Genomic DNA, 22785 nt, shown 5'->3' with positions numbered 1-22785 from the left:
CTTTATTTGACATCTCAACTATTCTATTGTTTTCAGCTTCCATTATGACGTGGAAGTTGGAGTCCAGGGAGAGATTAGATGTCCATAGAGATGCTAGAGAGCCCATGCCAATGGACCCCAACTTCAGATCCTTGTTCAAGTTATTAAAGAATTTAAAATGCTGACTTAGAGTGGGTAAAATATATATTAATAGATTTATTTTGGGGAGAGTTCATATCTAGAGGGAAGGCAAACAGGAATGTCCAAGCCAAAAAAAGTTCTCCCCCTTCACATCTCTAGGAAGAAGCCTCTGTGGAGGAGCTCACACACATGGAAAACAAAGCAGGAGAACCTAAGCTAGAATATTCCATTTGCATAGGGGTTCAGAAAGAACTAGAGAGTAAGAGACTCAGAGCTTAGAGATCACACACATAGCAAAGCAGAAAAGTACCCAAAGCAAAACAGGAAAGCACCTGAAAAAAAAGGAAAACCAGGTTGGGAAGGAGAAGAGGAGACTGAGAAGACCCCCCTACACACACATAGAGTCAAGCCAGAGGAGGAGAGGAGCAAAGAGCTTACAATAGGGGCCAAGATCCAAGAGGGCCAGGGACTAAAAGGGGTAAACATGTGCTTCAGGCCTATTTATAAGGATCAAGTATCCAATCAGGATGAGCCTCATCATCAGGCTCAGGTGCGTAAGGAAGAGATCTGATTGGTTGGTGGATTCAAGAGGCTGACTCAGGAAGGGCCAGTGGTGTGCTAAGCAGAAATAAGCAAGAAGCTGATGTGAGGAGTTGCTGCTTGAAACCAGCTTGGATGAGGCTGAATTCTAGTCTTTCCAGAGCATGCAGGATGGGACCCATATTTCTGTGGCCCAGCCCCTAGCTAACTACCTACCAGAAAAAAAGGCTACCTTGCTCCTAACCCATATCAATCAATTATGGGGAAGTTGAGAGGTTTGGAGTGTGTTATTGTAGATTGTAGTCCCTTGCTCTTTGTGTTTCTCTGTTGTGTCTTGGACGTTTGTGGAAATGGATGTTTATTCCCCCTGATTTTATTTGTTCCTTTTTTTTCTCAGGCTGTATTTGGTTGATTCTTTTGTCTTATGTAAGTTCTTTTACTTTGACTAGGAAGTGTTTCTTTCAGGTTTTTAGAAGATAGGTCCAGTGTTGCATTCCACAGATTTGCAGATCATTCTGGCTTTGCTCAGCTATAGGGTAACCCTTTGTGTTACTACTCTTCTGTTCCCTTTTATCTGTCATTAGGCTGTTGGTCGGAAGTGAAGTGAGAATGGGATGAGGGAGGAGGAGATGAGCTTTGGATGAAGAGATAAGTATATGTATTACAGGTGTGCAAGGAAGAATGGAAACCATGGTATCTATAGAAATGTTGATCAGTAGATTTTTGTGAGTGTAGATGCATAAAGGAGAGTCATGAAAGTATTTTTGTGGGATAGATATGGTAGCTTAATAATTAATGTATAAACTTACAGGTAATAATACCAATATACATTTAGAGTGGCTAGACTGCTAGAGATCTGACACCCATAAACAAGAATATCATCATCAATAATAAAAAGAACAACGGAATTTACAGCTTGTTTGGAGGTTCTAGCAGAGTAGCTCTGCTACTAACATACCCTTGGCTGAAGACTGGTCCTTCTCTGTTCAGAGAAGGTCACCTTCTTCAACCGGCCTAGAGTACAGTTTCATCAAGGACACACATGGATCAGTGAGGGAGGAAGGGGACACCTGCCTAGTCAGCCATACCATCCAAATTAACCCTGGTGAACACTGGGGTGAAATGTCACAGCAAGATTGTCCTCACATCAAAAAAGAACAAAGGAATTGAAAAATCTAAAACAGTAAACCTGAAAAGAAGTAAGAAAACAAAAAGAAGAGAAGGGCTGGAGGGATGGTTTAGCAGTTACCTACAAAGCCAAAGGACCCAGGTTTTATTCCCCAGGACCCATGTTAGCCAGATGCACAAGGGGGTTCAAGAATCTGGAGTTCATTTGCAGTGGCTGGATACCCTGGCATGCCCATTCTCTCTTTCTCTCCCTTCCTCCCTCTTTCTATGTCAAATGAATAAGTAAATTAAAATATTTTTAAAAATAAAAAGAAGAGAAAAAGAAAATAAAGAATAACAAAGTCCAACAAAAATTTAAAACTAATAAAAATTTTGAAAAAGACCAAAAATCATAAGGAATAGGAGGGAAGTACTGGTCGTGCACATATGGGTGAATGTCCTTTCTTCCTCCCCATTGGACTAGTTTGTAATGGTAGCACCACAGGTCATCCATAAGGCTAAATGGCTTCCTTGGCCAAGGCCCATGGCAGTTATCTACTCTGCAGCCTCTGGTGAGGGGTTTTGTTGTCACCCTGGTAAGCAGTTACCAATCTGTCAGTTCTGGGGTTGGCACTGGTGGTTTGTCTGGGCAGAGGAGCCACCCTGAAGCCTCTGTGTCTGTATCTTTGTTCCTCTGTTCTCTCAAGTGTGGCTTGTACACCATCATCTTACCTAGAAGTCTCCTTTCCATGGTATAGTTTTTTACATTAGGATTTGATTATCATGGCTTCTATTTTGATATGTCTGTCCTCCCCAGAACTGATTGCGCATACTATATAATTTTAAAATGTCCAATTTAGGGTTCTCATTTCTTAGTTCCTAAAAGTACCTAGTAGCTAACAAGAAAAATGTACATGACCACTAATTCTCCTTAAAAATAGCTGCTGTGATGGGATTTGTTTATTAAATTATTTAGCTATAGTCCTTGCCATAAATGTGAAAATTCACAAATCAGGACAAACTGGCCCATTTTAAAACTTTGTGGTTTCACTAAAAATGTGTTTTGGATGTATCGCTAGATTTAACTAAGAAGATAAGCCAGGCTTGGTGGCACATGCCTTTAATCCCAGCACTTGGGAGGCACAGATAGGAGGTTCGCCATGAGTTCGAGGCCACCCTGAGACTACATAGTGAATTCCAGGTCATCCTGAGCTAGAGTGAGACCAAAAACCAGGGAAAAAAAGGTATCCTGGCTCTGTAAAATTTGTATTCTTCCCTATTTTACCTTGTATAAAGGAGGTATTCTCAAAATACTTGTTTAACTAATGGATTAAATTAGAGGCTTTAAGAAGAATCAAATCATGAGCAGCACCACTTCTAAAATGGTTTAGTTTAGTTATAGCCAATGTGTAGAGAAGATAGGATTTTATAGCTTATATACATGACAAAAGTTCTTTAGTTCATATAAGGAGAAATAAAACATGTCATCTGTTGACTAGAAATCTCCTCAGCCTCTCCTCTCTAGCCCCCCTGTATTGGATATTCATGAGGCTCACCAGGGGAGTTGAGGTTTACTATAAGCAGCCATTTTTTGTTTAATTGAGGTAAGTAGTACAGAGAGGAAGGGAACTTGGAAGACAAGGGGAAGTATTATAAACCCCAAACACAGACGATTCAGGGAATTTATTTGTTTATTTATAGATAAGCTCATGTGACCTAAACTGGCCCAGATCTCACAATCCTCCCTTAGCCTCGCAAATATTGAGATTATAGGGATGTGCCACCACTCTTGGTTTAGTTTGAGGAGTTTAATGAATAATTCTAATTTAAATTTAAAAAAAGTAATTGACAACAGTGTAAAATCCTAGGGTGCACAATGGATAGTATCAAAGAGTTGTAACATTAATAAGTTCCTTGGTGACACTACCCAAGCAAGATTGTGAAGTTGGGGAATTTCTCCTGAATCTCTAAAAGAGCAATCAGATGTCTATTATTAGCTAGGCACTGAATTCCTACTATGTGAAAAGTTCTGTGGCAATTGCAGAGATGAACAGAGCAAATTCTGGCCCATTTAAAAATTTCATGCCAGGGGGCTCGAGAGATGGATTAGTGATTAAGGTGCTTACCTATGAAGCCTAAGGACTCAGGTTGGAATCCCCAGTACCCACATAAGCCAGTTGCACAAGGTGGCACATGCATTTGGAGTTTGCTTGCAATGTCTAGAGGCCCTGGCGTATGCACCCATTCTCTCTCTCTCTCTCCCCCTCTCTCTCTCAAATAAATAAACAGTTTTAAAAATTTATGCTAAACTTTTTTTCACTGCAATAGGTGATGAATAAGATTCCAACCCTTTGCTACCTACTAAGTTCTAGTCTTTATGTTTGTTTGTTTATTTTGAGGTAGGGTCTCACTCTAGCCCAAGCTGACCTGGCACTCAATCTGTAGTCCTAGAATGACCAGGGATGGTGCCACATATCTTTAATCCCAGCACTTGGGAGGCAAAGGTAGGAGGATTAGTATGAGTTCGAGGCCACCCTGAGACCACATAGTGAATTCCAGGTCGGCCTGGGTGAAAGCAAGACCCTACCTTGAAAAAAGAAAAAAAAATGCTGTCCCAGGCTGGCCTTGAACTCACAGAGATCCTCCTTCCTCTGTCTCTTGAATGCTGGGATTAAAGATATGCCCCTCCACACCCATCTAACTTCTAGTCTTAAATAAAAAAGAATAAGGAACATTGAAAGTCTTATGTTAACTGTTCTAAGTGGTACTGTCATAATTTGAATGTAAAATTCCCCACATAGGCTCGTGTGTTTGAATACTTGGTCCCTAGCTGGTGGTACTGTTTGGGAAAGTTGTGAAAACTTTAGGAGGTAGAGCCTTGCTGGAGGAAGTGGGTTCACTGGGAACAGGCCTTGAGATTTTATAGCCCAGTCACACTTCCTGTTCTCTTTCTGCTTCAAGACTGCAATGTAACAAGCCAGCTTCCTACTCTTGTCATGTCTTTCCTGCCATGTCTATCTCCTTCACGCATAAACCAAAATTTACCTTTTCCTTCCTTAGTTTGCTTCTGGTAGAGTATTTTGTCCTACCAGTAAAAAAAGTAACTGATGCAGGTATTAAGAAGTGGTATTGAGAAGTGGTTAAGATTGATTTATAATGATTTAATAAATTAGATTATTACAGGTTAGGGGTCATGCTTATTTTTCCAGTATAATTATTTTTCATGTCAACTGAACTTATTTTATACTGATAATAGAGGGCTCCTTTGAGAGAAGCTTAATTATATTCTAAGTAAAGACTGAACAATTTACTAGAATCTTGCCACAAAACATACAAAAGAATTGAAATTTTGGCCTTAAATGTATATGTACTTGCAGGTTTCCATTAGTTTTTGGATATTCTATATTCTCTTCTTATCAAAATAAGGTATGATGGTGGTATGAAACGATGTATAAGAACTATATTTTCTTTGTATCTGGACAGGGTGTAATACAGTTTAGTGAAGAGAGCTCTTCAATTTCAGCATGACTTAGCATTTAAGGCAGAACTTTAAAAACAGCTAGTAACACCAACCCTGGAGCAGATGAAAAGCTTTGTCCTTCATTTGGAACTTTTAAAAGAAAATGAATATATTGTTTCCATATGTCAATAATAATGCCTAGGTAGGAAACTGTTGGCAAATAGGCTGGGCGAGGGTGATCAGTTCAAATATATAGGAGCCCCTATTGAAAATACAATAAAACATCAGTCAAAACATGTTATTGAGGATAGAGAGATTGCTCAGCAGTTAAAGGCAATTGCTTGCAAAGCTTAATATCCCATGTTTGATTCCCCAGGACCCATGTAAGGCCAGATGTACAAAATAGCAAATGCATCTAAAGTTCATTTGCAGTAGCAAAGAGGCCCTGATATACTCATTTATATTCATTCATTCATTCATTCTCTCTCTCTAAAATAAATGAAAATATTTTTAAAACTTTTAAAAGGATATTAATGGCCAAGCATGGAATCCTGGCCTTTGGAAGCTAAGGCAGGAGAGGAGGGTCATGAATTTGAAGCCAGCCTGGACTACATAACAAGACCCTGTTTAAACAGATAAACATAAGCATTTTTAAAAAAATCAGATTTGAAAAAGTTAATGCAAAATTACCCCACTTTAATTCAATTGTTTTAAACTAACTTTCTATTTAACTTAATATCTTATTATATAAAATTTTTTTCCTCTTAAAAAATGCATTTAGCTGGGCATGGCAGCACATGTCTTTAATCCCACCACTCAGGAGGCAGAGATGATTTTCAGGCACCCTGAGATTACATATTGAATTCCAGGTCAGCCTGGGCTAGAGAGAGACCCTACCTCAAAAACCAACAAAATCCTGCTTTTAGAGTGCTTTTAAATTGAAATTTGGGGTCCCAGATGGCTTTGCTTTTCCTGTGTTCAGGTTAATTAAAGTTATAATACAGGTTGTTCACACCAGGCTCATCCATATACAGGTTTAACACATTGCTCATAGGCACATGCATATTTCAATCCATCAGAATTTTAGGAATTTCTGGGTTGGGTATAGCTCATTGGTAGTCTGCTTAGCATGTACAAAGCCCTAGATCAAACCTGCAGAACTACAAAAAGAAAAAAAAATAATTACTTTATGAGTTCTAGTTCTTATTCTTTGAATTAAATTTATACTTACTTAGATTCCAATTTATTCTTAACTGAAAGTAGTTTTTTCTTTTAGATCTAAGACTCTAGTTCATGGTATTTGCTTTTTGAGATCTATTTTGTTTACTTCTCCCGTCTACTCCAGGTAGCATTATATTCTGTGATTATTTTTCACCACTTACTATTCACACAAGTACATATGCAAGTGTAAATACACATATTTATAGATGGACAACTGTGCTATATCATTTAAATAACGAATTGGTATGCCTTCTTTGTAAGCTCAGACTTTATTTTTCTTTCCAATGTTTGATTCATCCCTTCCTTTTATAAGAATATGTGCTGGTAGATGCATACAGTCTTTGTCCTCCTTGGGTGACGACTCTCTGATACCTTGACCCTTTCTTCTTCTTAGCTGCGTTGCTGTTCTTGTTTTCCTTGATTCAGAGTAGTCTTCCCAGCTTCTGTGTAGTATTTGAAGTTCCATCTTTGTAGAAGAAAACAAAAAAATACAAATGGCACTATTTATAACCCTGACCCTGTATTAAACTCTAGGTTTATGCATGACCAGCAACATGACAAAGAACACTTTTCCATTATAATACTTGTATTCTTATGTCTCTGGAACTCATATAAATAGCTTCCTGAAGACAATTTCAGGTACAGTATTCTGCAGAGCAAATCACTTATAATGACTTTTATATATTAGAAGTAAAGCTGTAATTAAAATATTGAAGTGGTCTTGCAGATAGTTTGGGCTGTTAGGCTGCAGCTGAATGAAGTCTTCATTTATTTCCGTGCTAATCTTCCACCAGAAAGATCTTTGTTTCTGATAATCCTAGGTCCTGTATTTGATGCACACCACTAATTGCAGCAACTAGAATGTGTTGTGTTAACTCACTGTTCTTTAACCCTTCGGACCAGCTAGGAGAGTCATTACAGGCGGTAGAAAAAAAATTAATGATACTTTTTAGTTCATACAACAGTAAGCTGTTCTATCATCCTACAGTTTCCCCCTCCAACTCAACCTTAGCAATCAATTTCACAGTCTGGGGCTGAATCACATGTAGATTGAGCAAGATTGGGATGGCAAGAACTCTGAAACAATTCAGATTCCAGAGCAGCTAAACCATTTTACATTCAATCACTTGTGTTGGAGGGTCATTTTCTTATATGCTTGCCAACATTGTTATCTGTCTCTTTGATAATAGACACCCTAGTAGATCTGAAGTAGTATTCCATTGTGATTTGTATGTTTGTGTGTGTGTGTGTGTGTGTGTGTTGTATGCTGTTTATGCACATGCATGTTCAGATGTGTATGTTTTGTGCACATGCATACAGAGACCAGAGGATAACATTGGGTGACTTCTTCTATTGCAATTCCACTTTTTCCTTGAGACAGAGTCTCACTGAAACTGGAGCTGTTTTCAGGTAAACTGGATGACTGGTAAGCCCCTACAATTCTCCTATCTCTGCTCCCCACAAGACTGGGATTACATGTATGCAAAGGCCATCTTCAGCTTTTTACATGGGTGTCAGGATTTGATTTGCATTTCCCTGAAGAATAATAATATCAAACATACTTATCTGTGCTTATTGGCCATTTGTGTCACTTCTTCAGTGAAGTGTTGAATTCTTTCTCCTGTTTCCTTTCATCCCTTCCTTCTTCCCTTCCCTCCCTCTCTCTCTTCTTCCTTTCCCTCCCTCCCCCCTCCCTCCCCCTCCCTCCCCCTCCCTCCCCCCTCCCCCCTCCCTCCCTCCCCCCCTCCCCCCTCCCTCCCTCCCCCCCCCCTCCCTCCCTCCCTCCCTCCCTCCCTCCCTCCCTCCCTCCCTCCCTCCTTTCTTTCTTTCTTTCTTTCTTTCTTTCTTTCTTTCTTTCTTTCTTTTTGAGGTAGGAACTTGCTCTAGCCTAGGCTGACCAGGAATTCACTAATGTCCGGCTGGCTTCGAATTCACAGTGATCCTCCTGCCTCCCGAGTGCTGCAATTAAAGGCATGTGCCACCATGTATGGCTCCTTTGGTTATGTTTAATTGATATGTTTAAATTTTTATTATTGACTTGTGAGTATTTATATATTCTCAATACATGTACCTTATCATATGAATATTTCAAAACTTCATTTTTTAACTTTTTTTAAAAAATTTTATTTATTTATTTATTTATTTATTTGAGAGCAACAGACACAGAGAGAAAGACAGATAGAGGGAGAGAGAATGGGCGCGCCAGGGCTTCCAGCCTCTGCAAACAAACTCCAGACGCGTGCTCCCCCTTGTGCGTCTGGATAACGTGGGACCTGGGGAACCGAGCCTCGAACCAGGGTCCTTAGGCTTCACAGGCAAGCGCTTAACCGCTAAGCCATCTCTCCAGCCCTTTTTTTAATTTTTATTTATCATTTTTTATATTAAGTAGAAACTGTATATGGATACATCATGTGTTGGTACCATCATTTCCCTCATCCCTGCCTCCACTCCACTGAGGGCCTTCCTTAGTGGAATAGCTGATATTCACCATGGAGTTGTGGGTTATGAGTTGTAAGAGAAGCTGTCAGTTATTGTTGGGAGGGGCAATTCCTCTGGATATTCTCTCCTAGCCTGTGGCTCTTACATTCTTTCTGCCCCCTCCTTTTGGAGTATGGAATGCTGGCTATGGCTCATAGACTGTCCTACCCAATGTTGGACATATCACTTGGAACTTGTGGTAGTTTGAATGTAAAATGTCCTCCATTATGATAATACATTTGAACACTTGATCCCCAGCTAACGGTGCTGTTCAGGAAGGTTGTAGAACCATGGGAGGTGGAGCCTTGCTTGAGGAGTGTCACTATGCATGGGCATTAAGGTTTTTTTAAATTTTTTTATTAAAAAAGTTCTATAATTATAGAAAATAAACCATGATAATTCCCCCTCCCCCACTTTCCCCTTCACAACTCCAGTCTCCATCATATCCCCCCTCAATTAATCTCTCTTTGATTTTTATGGAATCATCTTTTCCTTCTATTATGAGGGTCTTAAATAGGTAGCACCAGGCACTGTGAGGTCATGGATATCCAAGCCATTTTTTGTGTGGAAGATTGCATTGTAAGCAGTCCTACCCTCCCTTTATCTCTTACATTCTTTCTGCCACCTCTTCTGAAATGGCCCCTGAGCCTTGGAAGGTGTGATAGAGATGACTCAATGCTGAACACTCCACTGTCACTTCTTATCAGCACTCTGGTGCCTTTTAAGTCATCTCAGAGGTCACCACCATCTGACAAAAGAACCTTCTCTAACCAGAAGTGAGAATACCATTAATATGATTAGTATGATTAGTATGATGGGGCTGAAGAGATGGCTTAGCAGTACTTGCCTGCAAAGCCAGAGGACCCAGGTTCGATTCCCTAGTACCTGTGTAAGCCAGATTCACAAGGTGGTGCATGCATCTGGAGTTTGTTTGAAGTGGCTAGAGGCCCTGGCATGCCCATTCTCTCTCTTTCTCTCTCAATCTCTCTCTTTCTCTCTCAAGTAAATAATTTAAATAAACTTTATAAAGATAATTTCTTGTTAAAAATATATATGGGTATGAACATTAAGAAAAGTGCTTCTAAGGCAGTTTGCTGAGCATAATATATGCATTTAACCACACAACAGCAGGTGTTACACCCCTAGGGCTCATGATCTCCCCCATCATAGGCTTTTGACTAGGTTTTCAATACAAGGAATGTGTTCCCTCCCATAAAGCAGACCTCCAGTCTAATGAGAGAGCAGTTTGTTTCCCCCATGACAGGCATGCCACTGTTTCACCTGTTGAATCATATGACTTGGCTGTCCAAGCAGTGTTCACAGTTTTTTGTCACCATTAATGACTTCTCTCTCCTATAGGGATGCATGCAGTGTAGCTTTTTCCAACTTTCTATCAGCTGGTCTGTAGGCAGGAGATTTTCAGCTCAGCTCCAGCTTGATTTCTCAGTGACCTTGCAGCCCAAGCATGTGGAGTCTTCAGCAATAGGGTCTTACCATCTATTCCTGGTAGGAAACCAAAAGCCTTGGCAAAGGCCTATAATTTTTTAAAAATTTTTTATTTATTTATTTGAGAGCGACAGACACAGAGAGAAAGACAGGTAGAGGGAGAGAGAGAGAATGGGTGCGCCAGGGCTTCCAGCCTCTGCAAACGAACTCCAGACGCGTGCGCCCCCTTGTGCATCTGGCTAACGTGGGACCTGGGGAACCGAGCCTCGAACCGGGGTCCTTAGGCTTTACAGGCAAGCGCTTAACTGCTAAGCCATCTCTCCAGCCCAAAGGCCTGTAATTTTTGATTGACTCTTACTCCACCCTTTCTTAATCTCTTCCCTTTACCTTGCTTAGGCCATTCCACCCCCAGTAATCTGTTTATCAACTTACATATATATAATACAGTCTCCTTAAGTCCTTCTCTCTCATCCCTTCCTTATAGCCCTTTTTAGCTTACTGGTCTCTGCTACTGATTTTTACTGCAATTCACTGTTGCAGTCAGGTTCGCATTGCTGGTAGAAATCACCCAACATAGAGAAGCTTGTGGAAAAAAGAGGTTTATTTTGGTTTAGCACAGGGTGGACATCACCCTCTGGCCCACATAAGGTGGACAACACAAACAGGAGAGTGTGCCCAACACTGGCAAGAGGAAACTAGCTATAACACCCATAAGCCCACCCCCAACAATACACTCCCTCCAGGAGGCATTAATTCCCATATTTCCATCAGCTGGGAACCTAGCATTCAGAACACCTGAGTTTATGGAGGACACCCGAATCAAACCACCACATTCTGCCCTTGGCCCCCATAAACTGATAACCATACGTGATGTAAAATGCAATACATTCATCCAATGTTAAAAGTCCCCATAGTTTTTATCAATTCCAATGATGTTCATACAGCCTCATAATCCAAGGTCTTTTAACTGAGCCATAATACCAAAAAATCCCCCCTAAACCCAAAGTGGCACAGAATAAACATTCACACTGCAAAAGATGGCATTGGGCATAGTAAAGAAATACTCAAGCAATACATGATTTAAAACAACCAGAGAAAACATCAAACCCTGTAGCTTGAAATCCAACAACTCTAGCCAGTGACAAATTTCCAAGTCCGCTAATTCTAACCAGCAACAAATCTCTGGCATTCCAATTCCACCCCTCCAGCTAGGCTACTCAAAGTCCTGGAAAACTTCATCGGGGCCAGCAGCTTCCCTTAGCAGCCATCTCATGGTCCTGGCATCTCCACTGGGTCTCCACTGCAATCCACAGTTCATCCTCATGGCCCCATGAGTTCTCCATGCAGGCATCCACCAAACCTGCTTCATACTGCCCATGGCAATTTCCAAAACACAAGATTGTGTTGCAAACTCAATGACCCTCTCTTTCCTGCATTTCTTATACTCCACAATACCAGGTAGGGTGCAAATTTGTTAATCCAGGGGTGGAATAAAGCAGACTTTGAAGAAAAGATCACTCCTTGAGCACTCAGGCTCCTTCCAGGGTCTACATTCTTCCTGTTGCCCCAGTGCAGGTCAGCTGGCCCAGTCGTAAAGGTTGCAATCTCTCAATTGCAGCTGAATGGGCAGCAGTTCACCCAAAGATTTCTTTTTTTCTGTGCTGTATCCTGCTCATAACAGTCCATTTCTATGCAAAGCAACCCTGCACAACTTCTCAGTACATGGCATATCAGCAAGCTTTTCACACAATTTCCCTCTAGCCCAGTCCAAGCAAAGATCTTTCTCATCTTCATAAGCCAGACCTCATAGTCCATAGTTCTTACTGAATTCAGGTCTTCCAATTTTGACCAAAATAGTCCATTAAGTCCATTACAGCACTGCAAGGCATCTGTAAGGTCAAGGTTTCAAATCCTTCCACATTCCTCTTGAAAATCAGCTCCAAAAGACCAAAGCCACACATTCAGATGTCTAGCAGCAATGCCACTCCTCGGTACCACTTTACTGTTGCAGTCAGGCTCGCATTGCTGGTAGAAATCACCCAACCAAAAGCAGCTTGTGGGAAAAAGATGTTTGTTTGGCTTACAGGCTTTAGGGGAAGCTCCATAATGGCAGGGAAAATGATGGCATGAGCATAGGGTGGACATCACCCCCGGCCCACATAAGGTGGACAACAGGAACAAGAGAGTGTGCCAAACACTGGCAAGGGGAAACTGGCTATAACACACATAAGCCCTCCCCCAACAATACACTCTCTCCAGGAGGTGTTAATTCCCAAATCTCCATGAGCTGGGAATGTATCATTCAGAACACCTAAGTTTATGGGGGACACCAGAATCAAAACACCACACTCACATACAAGTCTAAACATTTGTAGCTAGGATCTACATATAACAGAGAACATGTGGCATTTGGCTTCCTGGCCCTGGGTTACCTCACTTAGAATACTCCTTTCCAGATCCTTCCATTTCCCTGCAAATTTCATAATTTCATTTTCATTTACTGCTGAATAGAACTCCATTGTATAAATGTACCACATCTTCATCATCTGTTCACCAGCTGAGGGACATCTAGGTGGTTCCATTTCCTACCTATTGTGCCACTATAGAGTGGCAATAAACATGGTTGAGCAAGTATCTCCAAGGTAGTGAGATGAGATATTAGGGCATATGCCTAGGAGTGGTATAGCTGGGACATATGGTAAATCTATTTTTAGCTGTCTCAGAAACCTCCACATTGATTTCCATAATGGCTATACCAGTTTACATTGCCATCAACAATATAGAAGGGCTCCTTTTTTTCTGCATCCTCGCTAGCATTTACTATCATTTGTTTTCTTGATGATATCCATTCTGACAGGAGTGAGATAAAATCTCAAAGTAGCTTTAATTTGCATTTCCTTGATGGCTAGGGATGTAGAAAAATTTTTGAAGATGTTTATAGCTCATCTATATTTTTTGTATTAAGAACTCTCTTTCTAGTTCCATAGCAGGTACGGTCTCACTCTAGCCCAGGATGATCTGGAATTCACTATGGAATTCACTCAGAGTGGCCTTGAACTCACAGTGATCCTCCTATCTCTGCCTCCTGAGTGCTGGGATTAAAGGCGTGCACCACCACATAGCACATTTTTAACTGGGTTGTTTGCTTCCTTATTTTTTTATTTTTTTGATTTCTTTGTTCATTTTGTCCATTTAGTATTATGTTGGCTATAGGTTTGTCATAAATAACCTTTATTATGTTGAAATATGTTCCTTCTATTCCCAGTTGCTGTAGGACTTTATCACGAATGGATGCTGAATTTTGTCAAATGCTTTATCTGCATGTAATAAGCTGATCATGTGATTTTTGTCCTTCAGGCCATTTATATAATGTATTACATTTATCGATGAGCATATGCTGAACCACCCCTGAATCTCTGGAATAAAGCCTACTTGGTCAGGGTGAATGATCTTTCTGATATAATCTTGTATTCTGTTTGCCAACATTTTGTTGAGAATTTTTGTATCTATGCTCATGAGGGAGACTGGTTTGTAACTTTCTTTTTTTGTTCTGTCTTTGTCTGGTTTTGGTATCAGGGTGATGCTGTCTTTGTAGAAGGAGTTTGGTAGGATTCTTTCCTTTTCTATTTTATGGGAAAGTTTGGGAAACACTGGTGTTAGTTTTTCCATGCATAGGGACAAATTTATCTGATTTAAAATATATAGAACAGGAATCAAATAATTTAAATGTTCTTTACTTCTGTTAAGTTTCATTTAGTTAAGAAAGAAAAGAAGGTATGGAGGAAAGATGGTAATGATGGGAAAATAGTGGAGGAGATATAGGAGGAGAGAGCCAAAAAGGGCACATCTTAGAAGGGACAAAAAAAGTTTTATATTAAAGCAGTAGAGATTGAAGATTAATATTTCTGCTGTATATTTTCTGATTAAAGAAGGAAATATAGATGAGATGGCTACTTTCAGAAGGTAACGTTATTCTTCACTAAATGTAATTTAGCATGAAATAGTGCTTTAGTATTGAGGAACTTAAAGTTCTTTTGACTCTATGGTACATGTTAAAGGACTGTTAAAGGAATCTGATGTGTTTTCTTTCAGTCTTCACAAAATGGTGGCTTTGAATGCTTTTGTTGTTTTACCATAATCTAAAAAGTGGATTGTAGTATTCTATAGTCTGCATGTGTGATAACTTGTATAGTGTGGGGCTCTTTAAAAAGAAACTGGGGGGGGGGAGCTAGAGAGATGGCTTAGCTGTTAAGGCATTTGACTGCAAAGCCAAAGGATCCCAGTTTGACTCTCCAGGACCCATGTAAGCCAGATGCACAAAAGGACACATGCATCTGGAGTTTGTTCGTAGTGGCTGGAGGCCCTGCTGTGACCATTCTCTCTCTTTCTCTCTCTGAAACATATATATATATATTTTAAAGAAACTTGTAGTTCTAAGCCTTAGGCCACCGTATTAATACTGTAATATTCTTGTGAGTCAATTTGGAATAATGAAAGACCAAGGGCAAAAACAGCAAATTCAGAAATTGAATTTCTGTTTTTCTTTCTATTCCCAGTGCTAATTATTTGCTCCACTGAGGGTTTTTGCTAGATTAGAAGCTTTACTAAATAAAACTTCTTTGGCTGACTGTCTCAAGTCTTTTATTTATTTCATATTATAATAGAATATAAATGAATACAAATAGGGTAAACAGTTACCAGTGGCATAAATTGGGAAATTTTACTTCAAGTTAGATTTTCAAGTATATTGTATAAAGTACATATAAACTCATATGTGGTATGTCTAACATGTCAATGCTTATAGGTTACATTATGTTATCATTTAAGTTGTTGGAAGAATTTAGTAGGAAATAACATATGTTATATTATTAGTATTACATGTTATACTATCTCAAGTTCATTTTCTTAACAAGTCCTGAACTGCTGAAGCAAAAGACTTACTTATAATATGAATATTCTGCCTTATTCCCTTCACACAAAAGAAAAAAACATCTCAGGGTTAAAGATAACTCATTCAGGGGCTGAAGAGATGGCTTATTGGTAAAGTGCTTGCTTACAAAGCCTAAAGACCTAGGCTCGGCTCCCCAGAACCCACATAAGCCAGATGCACATGGTGGCACATGTGTTGGGAGTTTGTTTGCAGTGGCTAGAGGCCCTGCGCACCCATTCATTCTCTCATCTCTCTAGTAAATAAATTATATATGTGTGTGTAGATAGATGGATGGATGGATGGATGGATGGATGGATGGATGGATGGATGGATGGATGGATAGATAGATAGATAGATAGATAGATAGATAGATAGATAGATAACTCATTAACTCATTCAGGAATCTATGTTTACTGTTAAAGTTTCAAAGGAAGTCCTACCATGTGAAGGGGGTGCACTTAAGCAAAAGGATTATCAAAAACTTAAAATCTAGCCTGGAGAGATAGCTTTGCCTGTGAAGCCAAAGGACCCAGGTTCTATTCCCCAGGACGCATGTAAGCCAGATGCAAAAGGTGGCACATGCATCTGAAGTTTGTTTGAGGTGGCTGAACACCTGGCATGCCCATTCTCTCTCTCCCTCTCTCTCTTTCTCCCTCCCTCCCTCCCTTCCTCCCTCTTTCTATCTCTCTCAAATAAGTCAAGTCAAATATAATTGAAATTAACAAAAGATCAAAAATAAAAACTTAAAATATGAAGTTATTTTTTAATACAGTGTTTTTATCTCTAAGTATAAAAAGTGTGCTTGCTTATTCATTATCTATCCATTCTAAATAGAGCAAATAATTTAGGAATTTAAAAGTAAGAACTTGTCTTTTTCAACATCTAAATAGTTGAATAAATTAGGTATAAAACCAATATTTTAGTTTTTGTTCATATTGACTAGGCTTGAATTTCTTTTTTTAAACACTTTAAATTTATAAGATTCAAAAATATACTCATGTGCCAGGCATGGTGGTGCACACCTTTAATCCCAGCACTTAGGAGGCAGAGGTAGGAGGATCACCATGAGTTCGAGGCCACCCTGAGGTTACATAGAGTAAGTCAGCCTGGGCTTGAGTGAAAAGCAAAAACAAAAAATGCATTAACTTTATACATAACTTTGCTCTGGATAAAAGTACATAAACGTGTATTGTTTGGGGTAACATTGATCCAGTATAGATTTCTGAGTTTCTATCCAGGCAGAGATTCTAAATACATAAAAAGGAAAAACAATGCAGAGCACTAATGTATATAACAATCATATGTAGTAGATATTCTAGAATGTAAAGGAAGAAAGAGGTAATTAAGCTAGGTTATTTGAAGAAAGTTTTGAAAAGGGTACACTTGAATGGGATGACCAAAGAAGATTAGCAAAATGGAATTTCCTGTGTGTTTAATGAATTGTATTAAGGCATAGACAGAAATAGATATACTCTCATGGTGGAACAGCAAGTTGGAGTTTGTTCAAGGTCTGGAATTCATGTGATGGCATAATGAAAGAGGATGTTAAAATGCACTAAGGCTGGATCATGAACTGCTTTCAAGTGTTCATTAATGCAATGGAAACCATTGGTGGTTTTGGAGTAGGGAAATAAAGATGTGCACAGAGACTATATTTCAAGAGAATACTGTATTAGTGTTGGAAATGTTTTGGAGTCTAGAATATAGCTAACAAGTTCTCACTTTAATTGTGAAAGAAGGAGGTGAGAACAGAAGGTATTGTTAACATTGCAAAAAGATGCAAAAGAGATTACAGTTGGTTAGAGATTAGAGATTAGAAATGACTGGAGGATAGTTCCTAGTCACTTAGATTAGAATCTCTGAGCTTCCTAGAAAGGATTTATCTCAGCTTTGATACACAAAATAAAAATTTTATAATCTAGTTTCCTGACAAAGGTGAAGAATTAATCTAAATATGTTCAAATAGAAATTACTATTTTATTATATTGTAAATTATGAGATTTATTTTAGGGAGAGTTAAAATAAGAGGGAAAGCAAAGCCAGAAAGCTAAAAGAAGTTCTCTCCCTTCACAGATTGAGAAGAGGGAGAGGAGACCAGAAAAATTTATCTCACATAGGGAAAAGTCTCTCTTCAAGGAGTTAGCCTCTGAGAAAGGGAAGGGAGGAAAAGAAAGCAGAGAGGACAAGAGAGAAGAAGGAACGGGAGAAGAGAGGGCTTATACACATAAGAAATTTCTACTTTGAATGTACACCTACATATCCACCAAGAAGACAGACTGCATCTGAATGAACTATAAAAGATATTCATTAAGAGTAAATCTAACAGGCATGTATGTATTCTTTTTTGACATTTTATTGCTCAAGAAGATAAAGGTATGTGAATATGTGATGATAGCTTTTGAGGAAGTATTATAAACATATATGTATTCTTTATAAGAATATTTATTAAACTGACTTTCCCTGATTAGTGATTGAAATTGATGTGATTTATCCTGTTAATACAAACATTATGTGCCTCCTGAGAATCTGTCTGGAAGGTTAAGGCAGCTCACTGACTGCAGGGACTGGAATATTGCCAAACTAGTCCCAGAGCTCAGCCCACTTTGTTTAGAAATTAAAGCCAATAGGATGTTCCTTGAGGTTCCATGACAACACAAGACTATATGGGGTGTCACTTATGAACCAGCAGGGAATTAAATGCATGAAGTTAATTACATAGCTCACATTGTCTTGTAATTGTGTCAATTATATATTCAATTGTGTATTGTTAGCTAATTGGTTTGTGTCAGTTACATATTCTTATATTGTTGTCAGATTGTTCCATGTGCATTAGACGTAGGCTAACTGGAAGCTCCTCCTGAGCAGGGACTATATTTTCTCTTATTACCCCCCCCCAAGTGCATATCATGACACAGTTAACATGGCTTAGTGTAGAGCTAAAATAAGATATTTCTGAACATTTGAGTCTGGATCCATTGTACTATTATAGACCTCTAAACACTTTAGATTCCACAATAGTGCTGTGAATGCTGACTTAAAGCAGCAACACGACTTTATATTCCTAACAGAGTTGTTTGCAGAGGTACTATTTGTATGTTATCATGTGTGATACAAACTAGAAAGTAGAAACAAATACCTGACAAATGAAATCTGACTGGTTAGTAAGCTGTTCCTAACTTTTCCATTTAAGTCTACCAATTAAATTCTCTGGGCTAAATTTCCCTACATGTAAAATGGGACAGTAAATCCTACATTGCCAACAGTTGTGATAATAAAATACAATCCCATGCCAATGTCCTAGCAGTGCCAGTCTCATGGAGTAATAATAGGTAACTTATTGTCCATTTAGGAGTGGATATGCTACAGAGATTACAATCTCTCTTTTAGACAAATCCATCCAGATTTTAGTTCTAAATCTACACATAACTGATATTTTGATATTCAAGTACTGTTAAGCTCAGAAACTCATTTCCTCTCTATTGTGTATTGTATATTGACATTTACAGCAAGCACTTTTACCTCATTTCAACCTCAAAATGGAAATAAATACATGAAAATATCAATTTATTGAGCCTTTAATATATGCTAAATGAATACATGTGCTAAGACCAGAGTACTTGTAATGTTAGTGATATATCTGAGATGCATACAAATGAAGATTCTTGCTCTCATAGAATTAATGTTCTTATAGATTGGATCCTGAGTAAAGAAACTTAAATTCTAGCTCTGATGTATCTAACTTACTAATAAAAGAAAAATATATGTATGTGTATTAATGTATACACATATTCTTACCTAGAAAAATAAGCATGTGTACATGCATGCACATGTTCTGGCTTACATGATTTCCACAAATAAAACATTAGTCAATCCTACACATTTGAAAGTTCATTTAAAATGCATAAAATTGTTTTGTCTCTTACAACAGCTATTGATGTTTCTTGGAAAAGTATTTCATTGAGGAGAAACCTGGAAAAAATTTATTTATCCTCATTGCAACATATTAGTTTATCTGCCTTGTTTTGATTTTCATTTTGTTTAAATCTTCAATTTAGTGCAAAGTAATATGGAGACACGACTTGCTTGCTTTCTTTATGTTTAATCAATGCTGTGTCACCTAATTATTGTAGCTTTTTAAAGGATCTTAATTGAATGAAATATTTCTTTACTAATGTTTTCTCACCTCTCTTTTTAATCTCACATCCTCTGTGAATTTGTGAACAAAAGCAGAGAATAGCTGGACAGTATCCTCTTTTTTTATACATTTTAATTTATTTGCGTGTGTGTGTGTGTGTGTGTGTGTCTGAAAATAAGTGCCAGATGCATGTGCCATTTTTGCTTTGGCTTTATGTGGGTTCTGAGGAATTAAACCTGGTCTGGCAGGCTTTTCAAGAAAGTGCCTTTAACCACTGAGCAATCTCCCCAGCCCAGTACCCTGTGTTTTGTTAGTCTGGGATTTTATATACTTTTCACTTTTGGCAATTTTTATGCATGTATATAATATATTTGGCTACAATGGTCTCCTATTACTTTCTCTTGACACCACTCTCCTTTTCCCTTCCACTGAACCACTTCTTCCCAACTAGTTCCTCTTCTTTGCTGTCTCTTGTTTTGTATATGGATGTGACCCACTAAGGTTAATTGGAGCTGTCTGTATGGGCACCAGTAAGGGATTATTATTTACCAGAGCATTTGAGTCTTATCAGTCCTATTCCCCTAGCCACCATTAACAACCTCAGGGAGGGATGGGGGCTTCATGCCTTCTTCCATCATCCATGACAGAATGTTGATGGACCAAATATTGTATTGAATGCAACAGTCATGTCATGCCTACATGACAGAGTTATACAGCACTTCTCCCATCCTTGTAGCTCTTAGATTCTTTCCACCCTCTCATCCACATTGTTCCCTCAGGCTTGAAGGGATGATATAAATGTCACATTTAATGTTGTACACTCCAGTATCACTAATTATCAGCACTTTGATGAGTTTTCAGTCTCCTTAGTACTCACCACCATCTTTAAGGTAATGCTTTTTCACCGTAAGGTATGAATGGAACTAATCTATGAGTATAGACATACATATTTAGAAGGCAATTTTATGGACATGCAACATATCTATTTAGTCAAACATTAGTAGTAGCTTCCCTCCTAGGGCCTGTGACCTCCCCAGCCATAGACTTTTGATGAGATTTTTAGTACCAGGCATGAATTACCTCCCATGGAGCAGGCCTTAATCCAAGCAGAGAAAAGTTGGCTATCCCTATTACTGGTCACTATTAACACCAGTGGGCACATCCTGTCTACCTGATAATTTGTGTTTCTCTCAGCATATGTTGCTGGGTTATATTTGATCACCCTTCTCCCCCAGCAGTGCACATAGCACCTTCTAGCACTATGAAAGCTAGATAGCAGGGAGGAGCCTTCCAGCATAGTTCCAGATTGATTTCTTAATGTTTAACAGTCTATACAAATGGTGTTTTTAGTAATAGGGTCTTAATCTAGCTCTGTAGGACAACTGAGAACATTGGCAACAGCCTTGATTTGGGGGGAACCTCAAGGGTTTCCCTGACCAATAACTCTCACTGGGCTTTACCTATGCTTTTGAGAGGAACATTATTCATCCACACAGGATACTTCCGTTAAAATACATTTTTGTTTTGGTTTTTCAAGGTAAGGTCTCACTCTATCCCAGGCTGACCTGGGATTCACTATATTCTCAGGGTGGCCTCGAACTCATGGCAATACTCCTACCTCTGCCTCCTGAGTGCTGGGATTAAAGGTATATGCCACCACGCCTGGCTTAAAATACATTTTTAATTAGCTAACAAAGAAGTAGGTTTCCATATGTCTCTACCTTTGATTAACCTTCACTTGTGCCTGTCCTTCACTTAAACTTTCCATCCTAGTATTCTATACCTCTTTCAAATCACATGTGTTCTACTGTCCTTGCTCCATCACGCTCATGACTTACTTCTAGCTTCCTGACCTCTACTGACATACACACACACACACACACACACACACACACACAGACAAACACACACACATCTCAAAGTTAGGATTAATATATGAAAAGATAACAGGCAGTGCTTGTCTAAGTCTAGGTTACCTTACTTAATCTTTTTGATATCCTGCCACTTTCCTACAAATTTCATAATTTCATTTTTTACAGCTGAATAAAACTCCATTGTATATATGTATCACATCCTTATTAGCCATTAATCAATTGATGGGCATCTAGGCTGATTCCGTTTTCTAGCTGTTGTGAATAGAACAGCATTAATAAACATGAATGAATAATTATCTCTCTAGTAAAGAGTCCTTAGGGCATATGCCCAGGAGTGGTATAGCTAGGTTAGTGGTAGTTCTATTTTTAGCTTTGTGAGGAACATCTACATTGAGTTACACAGTGGCAAGTGGCTTCACCAGTTTTCGCTTCCACCAACAGTGAATAAGGATCCTTCTGTCTTCACACCCTCACAACATTTGTTTTCTTAATATTAGCCATTCATACAGGAGTAAGATGGAATCTCAAAGTAAGGTTACTTGCATTTCCTTGATGGCTAAGGATGTTCAATAGTTTTTAAAATATTAACCATCTGTATTTCTTCTTTTAAGAATTCTCTGTACATTTCTATATACTACTTTTCCTTGATGTTTCACTCTTTGAGTTCTTTGTATATCCTAGATATTAAACCTCTGTCAAATGTATAGCAAACAAGGATTTTCTCTTAGTAGGTTTCCTCTTGACTCAGATAGTAGTTTCCTTTGTTGTACAATGGCTTTGTAGTTTCATGAGGTCCAATTTGTCCATTGTTTGCCCTGTCACCAAGCAACTGTAGTCCTGTTTAGAAAGTACTTCCCTATTCTTATATCTTGTATTGTACTCCCTAAATTTTCCTGTAGCTGATTCAGAGTTTCAGGACATATGTTAAAGTCCTTGATTCATTTGAAATTGATTTTTCTGTAGGATGAGAGATAAAGAAATAGTTTTATTCTTCAAGTAGATATCTAGTTTTCCCAGAACAATTTATTGAAGATGCTGTCTTTTCTCCAATGTGTATTTTTGGTATCTTTTTTTAAAGTACCAGTTAGCTGTAAATATCTGAACTTATCCCTGGATACACTATTCTATTTCATTGGTCTATGTGTCAGGGTTTGGTTTTTTCCAGTACCATACTATTTTTATTGTTATGACTCTGTAATATAACTTGAAATCAAATATGGTAATACTTCCGGAGTATTCATTTTGCTCAGGATAGCCAGGGTCTTCTGTGTTTTCGTATGAACTGGGCTTTTTTTTTTTCCTGTTTCTATGGACTTTGATTATGCCAGTATCCTCTTGGATTTAAAAGTAGTCAGTGTTACTACTGTTATATTTGTACTTACTTCACTGCTGCAGGTTTTGCCAATTTATATAGCCAGTAGCCCAAAATATTTTTAAAATAAACTATATTTCTTCTGAAGATAGAATCAGAAGA

At 38.6% G+C, this 22785-nt stretch overlaps 1 protein-coding gene across 7 annotated transcripts in view; it reads left to right on the top strand.

The window, feature by feature from the left end:
• The window catches only part of Nexmif (neurite extension and migration factor), a 205677-nt gene that overhangs the window by 76520 nt on the left and 106372 nt on the right, over positions 1 to 22785 (top strand). The window lies entirely within an intron of this gene.

Source organism: Jaculus jaculus, chromosome X, assembly GCF_020740685.1.
Source record: "Jaculus jaculus isolate mJacJac1 chromosome X, mJacJac1.mat.Y.cur, whole genome shotgun sequence".
Taxonomy (NCBI): Eukaryota; Metazoa; Chordata; class Mammalia; order Rodentia; family Dipodidae; genus Jaculus; species Jaculus jaculus.
This window is presented reverse-complemented; position numbering and strand designations above follow the sequence as displayed.